The sequence below is a fragment of the Coregonus clupeaformis genome, unplaced genomic scaffold (assembly GCF_020615455.1).
Source record: "Coregonus clupeaformis isolate EN_2021a unplaced genomic scaffold, ASM2061545v1 scaf1809, whole genome shotgun sequence".
Lineage (NCBI taxonomy): Eukaryota > Metazoa > Chordata > Actinopteri > Salmoniformes > Salmonidae > Coregonus > Coregonus clupeaformis.
The window spans coordinates 1-10675 of NW_025535263.1; the positions used below are offsets into that span (position 1 = coordinate 1).

The following is a 10675-nucleotide window of genomic DNA, read 5'->3' on the forward strand; positions in this document are numbered from 1 at the left end:
AACATTCTATCCTCAAAGAAGCCAAACTATAACTAACATTATTTTGTGATTCCTTCTGTAGGATACCTGATTCCAGACCATGACACTGATGTGCTTTCTGAAAATTCAGGTTTGTGAAATGTTAAGTCACTGGCTACATTTGAAATGTTACCCCATCTCCCTTAATGCACCTTGAAGGGTATTAGGTGGGACTTTGGATGCAGACTCTTTCACTAGCCCCTTTTGGTTAGCCGACTATTCAAGATGGCCTCTTGGAATTACTGTTTAGTTGCCATGGCTACCGGTACATGCTACAGTCCCAATGATGACAAACTTAGCTCACTTTGAACCGATGTGAAACGACATGAACTACTGAGTGGCTGTAGCTAATGCAGCAGTAATGTTTGATTTCTTAAGCATCGTACTAATAAAATCTATGCCTTTCATTCTACAGGGTTTGCGCTCTGTGGTCAGTGGAATTGCAATGGACTCAAACACACTGGTAAGTTGCGGTTCTAAAACGGTCTCAAATGGCTCCCTCTATAGTACACTACTTTTGATAAAGCTTTAAGGGCCCTGGTCAAAAGTATTGCACTAAAGGGGAAGTCTTTCCCAGAATAACAATCGTTCTCTGCACCACATGATGATAAACTTTCTTGGAATCTCGTTCGTCTGAATTCCTGTTGACGTTAAATGACCTGACACCCTGCAGCGTAGTAAAGAACGCTCGCTTGACTGTTGTTGCAGTCTAGTTACACGTCCTCCATTTTTGTTTTACAGTTGACTGTCCTGAAACAAGATGGCTGGTGTTCTGGGCTGCTCTAAGCTATGCATGTAAGGAGCCATCCAGTCTAAATGGATATTTTAATACCAGTGTCTTAACTTGTCCTAAAAGTGGTAGTTCCAATTATCAATGTAGTAGTTTGATGTCCTTTTTTAAATATAGTATTGGTATGTACACAACTTAACTTAGCTGAACGCACAACACCTTTGTAGTTTGAGCTATCTTGTCCCTCTGCTGAACATGATGAATATTCTCTTTGGAATCTCGTTCGTCTGAACTCCTGTTGAGAAAAGGAATAGCTGACTTCAGCAGAGGGACTACGTTAACCCTGTCATAAGGGCTACATATGTTGCGGCCAGTGGCGGCTCCTGAAAAAAATTCTCAGGGGGCAATTTTTCTGATGATTTAGGTGACCTAACACATTTTCAAAAAGATATGTCCAGCAACAACATGAAGACAGGGGCAGCATATGGAAGTCAATGCCAGAAGCATTTATTGACTGATCTCAAAAGTGTTGGCTTACAAAAGCAAAATAAGTTATCACAGTAAAAATAATCAAGGGTGTTCTTTCACATTCCTCAACACTGCATAAACAATATGCATTTCCATAAACAAATGAAATATCAGCTGAAAATACAGCAGCTTGGTATTTGTTCAGATTGCAGGATCAACAAGAGCTTTTACCACATTTTTTGCCTCATGGTTGAATTGGAAATATGTGCACCTGAGCATAATTCACAACAAGCAAGCAGGAGCTTTTGATAGAGGCTACTGAAAACATTGATGCAAGTTATTGGTAATAAGAAATTTTTATAGACTTCCATATTCTGCCCTCTTGTATATATTTGTGAAAATGAACAGTGATAGACATTTTGCCTGAAAACAGAATTTGAAAATAATTTCTAGAAAAGGTAAACACAGCTATCTGTATGGCTTTGTAAAAATGAACAACCATATTCTGGCCAATTGTATAGATTTGTAAAAATGAACATGAACAGATTATTATTTATTTTTTTACTTTTTTTTTATGAAAATAACTATTTTAAACAACATCAACTGTGAACTGATTTGGGCGTGTGTGTGTTAAAGAGACAGACAGGGAGGGGACAAAGAGAGAGAGAGGCTACATTACTTGTACTGAAACTGTTCTCTTCTCTCTTTCAATGCAGCAAAGCGGTCAATGACTTTCTCATTGAAATCAGGCATGCTGAGGACTAGTTCCCTCTCCATGGAAAGCATGGCCAGTGCATTCAGACGTTCCTGGCCCATTGAATTTCGCGAGGAATGTCTTAACTCGTGTCAAAGTTGAGAAACATCTCTCAGCTTCAGCTGTTGTCATGGGAGTAGTTATGAGGATGTTCAACAGAGTCACAGTCAGAGAACGTCTCCTGGAGGTTGTAGCTCATGAGAACCTGGTACAGTGCCAGTGCACCACAGTTTGACTTTCTCGTCGTCGGCAAAAATACCGTTCAGTCTCTCCAAAAGCACACTGGCGATTGAGACTGAGGTTGATTCCGAGATGGGAAGGAACTCAAAAAAGCGCTCCTGCACTTTGTGGTTGCTATCTATGTACCTCAGCACAAGCACCAGCTGTGTCTGTGTAGAAACGTCCGTGGTCTCGTCAGCTTGGATAGCTACGAAGTTCGCCGACTTCACCTCCTCCACAATATGTTCCCTCATGACCGCTAGCATACACTCCAGTAGCTCGTTTTGAATGGTCTTTGATGTGAACTTCTTTCAAAGAGACAATCGAGTTGCACTGAACGTTAGCCATCTTGATAGTAGTACGTGAATTGATTGACGCTGCTACCCGCTCTTTTCTTAGTTACGTTCATGGTTATGTTACGTATGACGAAAGCGTAAGTGCAAGCCCTCAGAAACCCATAGAGATTGTATTGAAAGCTCTGATATTTGAAAAAAAAATTTTTTACATGAGAGTCTATGAGAGACTTCTGGGGCGATTTTCAACCTGACTGAAATCGCCCCAAAAGGTGGGGGGGGGCATTTGAAGCACGACTTTAGCCTGATTGGACATTTAGTGGCAGATCAGACGTCTGAGATTAGAACACTGATAACTACTGTTGCCGTGATATAATTGATTAGAAAAAAAATCCCTTCCTTTTCCCGTTTGGCAGTGCGTCGCCCTAATGAACACACCGCCCCTGGTTGCGGCTAACACCTTCCTTGTACCGATCTGGTCCTCAGAAAGACATTAACCTGACGCGTTTTGTCTTGGTAGGTTTCCTCTGTATGTGGCTGGGCAGGGAGCCGTGATGGCAGCTAGACAGGTGAGTTTTGGTTAATATGAGGACGTTCAGTGACTGACTAGAGATGCGATGTCATGGGAAATGAATCTTAACCAGAGCCTTAGCCACGAGCTATTACCACCAGCCTAGTGTTAAAACTCACTGCAAACAAGTGTTGACGTTTGGTAGTCATGGTGACTCTGGCTCCTGGTGATGACACCCGCACGCGTCTTACGCCCTGCGTCAACGACAGAACCTGCAAAGGTGGACCCACTGGCGTTGCCAGGGCAACAAGGGGACGGCTCGTTGGGGTTACCAACTGTCTGATGGGACCAGAGACAAAACACATAAATGGCTGTTAGCTCTGCATTGTTTATCTAAAATGGCCGCCATTTTGGTTTCAGTAGATGCAGAGTAATTCACGAAACGCTAGTAGCAGCACAAATCACTGGGGTGGATGGGCTACTCGGACGTAGTCGGTTTATTTCTCCCTAACCTGTTTCTGTTATTTTACAGTACCATCAATGCAGTTGAAGCAGGATGGAGTCTGAAGGTTAGTATTCTAACGTCCAAGTAACTCCATTCTTGACCTGATGTAGTACAGGGTCTTGGTCAGCACTTTCCCATATTTAGTCTCTCAGGGTGATAGTGCTGCTCTGGGATCAGTTCCCTTTTTATTTTAGATTATATTACCTCCCTGGTCTGATGTAACAATCAGTTTCCCCCTCTGATCTATCAGTCAATAAAGCAGTCTTTAATGTACTGCTGGTCATGTTTATTCCTTCTCCCCTTCAGGACCTGACGGTGGTACCAGACTGGTCACTAGTAGACACTTGTTACTGCACTACCTCAAGGTGTGTATGATTTGACCTAACTTCTGTCCTTTTTTTTATAATGTAGAAGTGATGATTTCCTATTACCGCCCCAGTCTGATGTTAAGCTGACTGATTGGTTATCGAACTGATCTATAGAGATGGGGGGGCAACTTTGATGTACTGCTGTTTTTAGCACATTAATTTAGATTTAAAATCTCCTCTTCCAGGTCCTAACTGTTGTACTAGACTGGCCACTAGAAGGAAACTCTTTGCTGTGAAATGAAGTCAAAGGTGTGTAATTTAAGTTATTACGTGTGGAAGTGTAGCACAACCAGCTGGCAGATGGTGCCGTTTCATTTGTCATCTGCGTCCAACTGCAATCAATGCTACTTCCTGATGTTCAGCCAATAAGGTTGCAGCAGTCTCTGGCTGAAGGCAAGGCGCAACATGAGTAGTTAGCATTAGCCAGTCTAGCGTGGTGGAAAAATGTATTAAGACTAAGCATGTTTGGATGCCAGGGGACAAACTGAATAATAGATGTGAATGGAATAATGGTGCTGTCTGCCTGCTGGTTTGGGCTAGTAGAAGTGATGATTTCCTATTACCGCCCCAGTCTGATGTAAAACTGACTGATTGGTTACCGAACTGATCTACACTACAGCAGTGTTTCCTGGTTCTGGGGACCCCGAGGAGTGCACATGGCTCTTGTCCTAGTTCTACACACCTGACTCAAATAACCACAGGTTTGAGTTGGATCAGGTGTGTAGTTCTAGGGCAGAAACAAATGTTCACCGCTTTGGGTCCCCAGGGTTAGAATTCCACTGCTGTAGACTGATCCCGTGTCTGACCACTAGTTCGTTAAATGTCACTTCATGCTCTCCTACTTTGTCCCTCTAGTGTTCTGCCCCCACCTGGTTGAGGTCCTAGTGTCTGCAGTCTATGGAAAGGTGGGTGACTTGTTTTGACCGTATCTTAAACCACCTTCCACATGAGGCATTCTGGAATGTTGTATATGATGAATTCGAATTTCTAACCTCCAGTCAGGTGACAGTCCTGTCCAGTGCTCTTGGGCTGGATAAGGTCTCGTCTCCCATCGGCCCTCCTGTGGGTTGGGCAGGCACTGACAAGCCTGTTTACTGGTTCAGGGGTAAGGTGGGCTGCCTGCCTGGAGGGAGGGTGTCTGGGTGGGGGGCTTGACCCCCGGACCCTGGACCACTGGCTGGATGCTGCAATGACTTAACAAAATAAAGCTGATCTCGTTTCAGAATGCTCTGCATGTAGTCTAGTTATCTAAGATTGGGATTATTTGGTTTTCAAACTTGTTTTTTTTTCTAGCTCGTTGGCTGTTGAAGTGTTGCTGTCCTGGTGGAGTGGGAAGGTGTGTACTGGTTCCAGTTTTATAATGCACTCAGTATAGAGAACACATTCCTAATATTGAGTTTGCCCTCAACAGCCTCAATTTGTCAGGGCATGGACTCTACAAGGTGTCGAAAGCGTTCCACAGGGATGCTGGCCCATGACACAACTGTGGGTCGGCGTTGGCTGGCTGTCCTTTGGGTGGTGGACCATTCTTGATACATGCTAGAAACTGTTGCGCTTGACAAACCTAAAAGTGTTGCAGTTGACACAAACCGGTGTGCCTGGCACCTACCGTACCCCGTTCAAATGCTCTTTTGTCTTCTCCATTCACCCTCTGAATGGCGCAAATAAACAATCCATGTCTCTTCATCTCTAATTGATGTTTAACAAGAGACATCAATGGGGAAGCTTTCGCCTGGTCAGTCTGTCATGGCAAGAGCAGGTGTTTGCTGTTTTGTACACTGTCTATGTATTATAATGGAAAGGGGCCCAACTTAATATTAGGAAGAAGTTCTTAATGTACGCTACTGTTGCATGGTCCTCTTGGACGTCCCACTGAACCATGCAATGTGTTCCACACCACATACTCTGACGTGATGAGTTCTCATTACCGCCCCAGTCTGATGTAAAGCTGACTGATTGGTTACCCCTCTGATCAAGGCATCTCATAGCTTGTCTACTTGTCCCTACAGTGTCACCAGGATTTAATTCTCACCCTATTTTCCCCTCTAGTGCTCGTGTGGAACACCGGCTCGCACTCCTGTTTGGGCAGCAAGGAAGTGGGACAGTCTCGTTGGAACTGGGAAAACCAGGCCAAGTCAATTCAACCCCTGACTATGTGTTTTGCTGAATAAATAAATCTACAAATGTGATGCTTTTTTGTTTCTTTCTTGGCAGTAGGAAATCAGACTTGGTAAATATGGCCATTTTGAATGAGCCATTTGGTGTGCTGAATTCAATACTGAACAATGACATTTCCTGTCATCTCAAATCTTTACACATTTATTCTAAGTGGTTCTAAAGCAGATGTGACCGTTTTCACTGGCTATAGAAAGCAGACTTATTTTCCTTATTTTAAGCCATTGATTTGTTTTTGAAAGGGTGTTATTGTAGGCAGCATGTTCAGGCTCCAACGCCAGGCTGGGTCAGTGTATAGATAATATATGGCATAACGGTTAATTTATGCTGCAATCCATACTGCCAATAATGGTGGATGAGGTGTTCGCTCAGGCGCTTTTCCATGTTGGGGGAAAAAGGTAAGTTTCGGTATATTTAACTGGGTGTATCACATTGACATCAATGCTATAGTTTGCCAGCTTGTACAAGCTCTGAGTTCAGTTTCAAAGGCGCTGCATTTACGGTGATATGGCCTCTGCCGAAGTCAGGGCATTCATACTACAATCGCGGAGCCATGCAGAGTTGTCGTCAAGGAAGTGAGTTTGGGTTTATATAGAATCATATCAATGCGGCTCTGTATGAGCCCTCCGAATTGTTACACAATTTGAGACGCGCAGTGATGCGGTGGGGAGCTCAATTTGGGCTCTGACCACTACACGTTAATTTAGCGTTTGTTCTGACTGCACTACTTCCAAGGTATACAATTTTGGTTACAGAGATGAAATGATTTGTTTTTGGGGCCTGTTTCCTGGACACAGATTGAGCCTAATCCTGGACTGCATTACATTAGAATTAACATACTGTACAGTTAATATTGTTTAGTGCTGGGTTTGGTCTGCGTTCTTACGGCACCGATAACATTTTCGGATCAAGAATAAATTGCCTTTTAGATTACACATTTTCTGAAATGGTAAACCTGACCATTATAGCATGTGCTTTTATTACAAATACTTAAATTAAATGGTGTACGCTGATTTTAGAAGGGGAAAAAAAGTTAAGCCTGCGTTTACCACAGACCTTGTTCAGTGTTGATCCGAACACTCAATTTTCCCATAGGATTTGTCCATCGAACCATGGCGGAGTTTGTGCCTACAAAAAGATACCATTACTACTGCTCTCTATAGCAGCTGGGTCTAGTCCAGGGTTCTTCAATTCCGGTCCTGGAGGGCCGAAACACTTGTTCTTTATTTCTACCTGGTAGTTAATTGCACTCACCTGGTGTCCCAGGTCTGAATTAGCCCCTGATTAGAAGGAGAGGATGAAAAACAGAGGTGTCTCGGCCCTCCAGGACCGGAATTGAAGAACCCTGGTCTAGTCTACCGAGTTAATGGAATACAAAAAAAAAAACCCGGCGAGTGGTTTTCCTCTTTAAGGAATACCTGGAATAGTAAAAAAGTAATCCTTTTACCCCCCATTAAAACATTAAAATGGGGTGGTTGTCCCACTGGCTATCATAAATTGAATGCACTAATTTGTAAATCGCTCTGGATAAGAGCGTCTATTAAATGACGTAAACGTAGTCTCGCTTCCTCTTCCGTCTCAAACCTCATCAGCGCACACTTTCTACATCTATCCTCTTCTAATTGCACTTCAGTTCTGTATGCAATAGTAGGATAGAATACCTGTATGTCTCTTGTGGTGAATTGGGCTAGTGCAGCAAAACACCACAATCCTATAATCTGTGCCATAGTGGTTCGGCGAAGCTTGATCAAGAATTAAGATTATTAGTGTATGGGACAATATATATAAAAAAGTATGATTGGTATAAAATGCCTTTCATCACTCCGATGGATGGGATTTTCTGTGGCATTAAAAAGGTCTCAGTCTGACTTTGGACATGACAAATAACCTTTCACCTGACTGCTGCTGCATGATTTCCTTAAAGGAAAGTGCCACCTAAAACCTATATTTTGGTATTGGCAAAATGCATCATATGGGGGGTGATTTCTGTATTTTGAAAGTGACATGTCTTGAGAACTTGATTGCTTACAAGGTTCATGCGAGTGACTGACTGCACAAAGGAGTAAACCCCATACCCTCATAAGCAATGTGGCAGCACACCCAGAACATTGCTCTGGGAACTAGGAGTGATACAATAGCTCCGTTTCAAGGTAGGAAGCCTTGTGTGGTATAAATCAGTCATATACAGGAACCAACCATGCTTATAACTTGTTTGCGTAGCAGTATAGAAGGACTGAAAGGGAACCTCTTTAGAGTTTGTATTGAGTTTGTGAACCACTCCACGCATTAAAGATTACTTCATTTACTTTGAGTTTGAGTCCTTAGTGGTGAATTTACACGACAATTCCAACATTGGACTAATTAAGCAAATACCAAAATAGTTGTTGGATGGAGTTTCTTTAACTGGTTTCTAGAACTCCCTGGAAAACTGTATTTTATGGTACTATTCTGCAGTGATGAAATTAAAACCTTTTCAAGACATGAAGTCAAACAGTTACACACTAACCATGGTGGGGTGTGAATTTAATAAATAGTTACACACCAACACTAACCATGGTGGGGTGAGTGAATTGAATAACAGATACATTGAAGTGAGGCAGACAACCAACCAACCACTGTAAACAGTTCTAACTCAGTATGATGGTACTGTCTAGTAGCATCCTAACAGATCTGAGAGGTGTACTACAAAGCAGGATCAATGAGTTAGTTAGCTAATTTTGATAAACAACCCAAAATAACATGATTTGAGTTGATTCAAAACGCTGAGTTTAGATGTGCGTTTTGGTTGAGTCAATTAGACCACGCCCATTTCAAGCTTACCGGTATCTTTCTAAAAATGTTCTCCTGCTTTGTAGTATCCCTCTGTTTGTGATGTCATCCCTCTGTTTGTGATGTCATCCCTCTGTTTGTGATGTCATCCCTCTGTTTGTGATGTCATCCCTCTGTTTGTTGTTTGGCATGACAAGCAGTGCAGTGGCATGATGGCACAAACTGGTACCCAGACTGGCCTACTAGTGTTTCTCAACCTTTTTCTAATTAGGGACAGGAAAGCTATGTTTTGTGCGATTGTTATTATTGTTTGAGGTGACTACCAGAACATGTGAAGCTTGGATATGTGAGGTATGCAGTGAGAGCATTTGTGTCCAAACCATTACAGTGTGGAGATTGTAAAGGATATGGTCATGTGTCAAATGTTTGCAGACGAGAGAAGTATGATAATGTAGAATCTGCGAATGGAAAATGTTGCAACTGTGGTGGGGATCATACTCTGCACTTCCTTGAGTGCCCTGTTAGGGTGGAGGAGGTCGAGGTGTCAAGGGTCAGGGCTGCGCAGCGGATCTCCTATGTGGAGGCGGTGAAGAGAGTCGAAGGGGAAAGAGGCAACAGTGTTGAAGATATGGCGGTGAATGCATTGAAACCAGTTGCTAGTGTTTTAAGTCAATCGGGTGATCTGGATACACTCATTGTGAAGAAGGTGGATTTTGTGGCATTTCTAGCCACAGTGATTAATTGTACAGCACAAGTGTCCAAGAAATAGTCCGGGTAGCCGTTTGATTAGCTGTTCGGGAGTCTTATGGCTTGGGGGTAGAAGCTGTTAAGAAGCCTTTTGGACCTAGACTTGGCGCTCCGGTACCGCTAGCCGTGCGGTAGCAGAGCGAACAGTCTATGACTAGGGTGGCTGGAGTCTTTGAAACATTTTAGGGCCTTCCTCTGACACCGCCTGGTATAGAGGTCCTGGATGGCAGGAAGCTTGGCCCCAGTGATGTACTGGGCCGTACGCACTACCCTCTGTAGTGCCTTGCGGTCAGAGGCTGAGCAGTTGCCATACCAGGCGGTGATGCAACCAGTCAGGATGCTCTCAATGGTGCAGCTGTATAACTTTTTGAGCATCTGAGGACCCATGCCAAATCTTTTCATTCTCCCGATGGGCAATAGGCTTTGTCGTGCCCTCTTCACGACTTTCTAGGTGTGTTTGGACCATGATAGTTTGTTGGTGATGTGGACACCAAGGAACTTGAAGCTCTCAACCTGTTCCACTACAGCCCCGTCGATGAGAATGCAAACAAGACAGAGTAGTTATTTGCTCTGATTCATGTGCAGTGTTAATGAGTCTCCAGTCCTTTAGCTCACGTAGCAGACAATACCTGCTTTATGAGGTGCTACAAACCCATGGCAGTATTAAACAGATGGGTATACAGATAAGATTTAGTTGGGTCCCAGCCCATGTGGGGGTGGAGGGGAACGAGGCAGTAGATGAACAGGCTAAACAAGCACTTAGTAGTGGGGATGTTGATGTTGAAGTTTCAATGAGCAAGGCAGAGGCAAAAAGACATGCAGAGATGGCAGGAGCAGTGGAATAGAGATAAGAAGGGAAAGCATTTATTTCAAGTACAGAGGAAAGTCGGGGAGGGGAGGATGGCAGGAAGGGACAGAAGAGAGGAGGATATTTTTTACAAGATTGAGGGTGGGAGACAGCCAGTTGAATAAGACATAAAATGTGATAGGAAAGCATCCAACAGGAAAGTGTGATTATTGTCAGGAAACAGAGACCGTGGAGCATGTATTGCTACAGTGTGGGCAGTATCAAAGGGAAAGAGAGAGGATGAGATCTAGTATGAGGGAGAAGGGGATAT

The 10675-nt window shown here is 43.4% G+C and overlaps 1 long non-coding RNA gene and 6 other non-coding genes across 7 annotated transcripts; all 7 read left to right on the top strand.

Annotated features, from left to right (window-relative positions):
* The first annotated feature begins 296 nt into the window (after positions 1-296).
* On the top strand, positions 297-360 carry LOC123487692. Its single transcript, XR_006659850.1, has one exon. It is a non-coding gene; the product is annotated as a small nucleolar RNA SNORD29 (small nucleolar RNA).
* Positions 361-462: 102 nt separating this feature from the next.
* On the top strand, positions 463-6055 carry LOC123487678. The gene is made up of 9 exons (XR_006659827.1): positions 463-481; positions 760-813; positions 3003-3051; positions 3526-3562; positions 3805-3863; positions 4052-4115; positions 4722-4771; positions 5160-5202; positions 5916-6055. It is a non-coding gene; the product is annotated as an uncharacterized LOC123487678 (long non-coding RNA).
* Positions 1000-1071, top strand: LOC121554771. The gene has a single exon (XR_005997782.1). It is a non-coding gene; the product is annotated as a small nucleolar RNA SNORD30 (small nucleolar RNA).
* On the top strand, positions 3215-3341 carry LOC123487698. Its single transcript, XR_006659856.1, has one exon. It is a non-coding gene; the product is annotated as a small nucleolar RNA SNORD22 (small nucleolar RNA).
* LOC123487689 lies at positions 3905-3979 on the top strand. The gene has a single exon (XR_006659847.1). It is a non-coding gene; the product is annotated as a small nucleolar RNA SNORD31 (small nucleolar RNA).
* Positions 4405-4479, top strand: LOC123487693. Its single transcript, XR_006659851.1, has one exon. It is a non-coding gene; the product is annotated as a small nucleolar RNA SNORD31 (small nucleolar RNA).
* On the top strand, positions 5770-5844 carry LOC123487694. Its single transcript, XR_006659852.1, has one exon. It is a non-coding gene; the product is annotated as a small nucleolar RNA SNORD31 (small nucleolar RNA).
* Positions 6056-10675: the final 4620 nt, after the last annotated feature.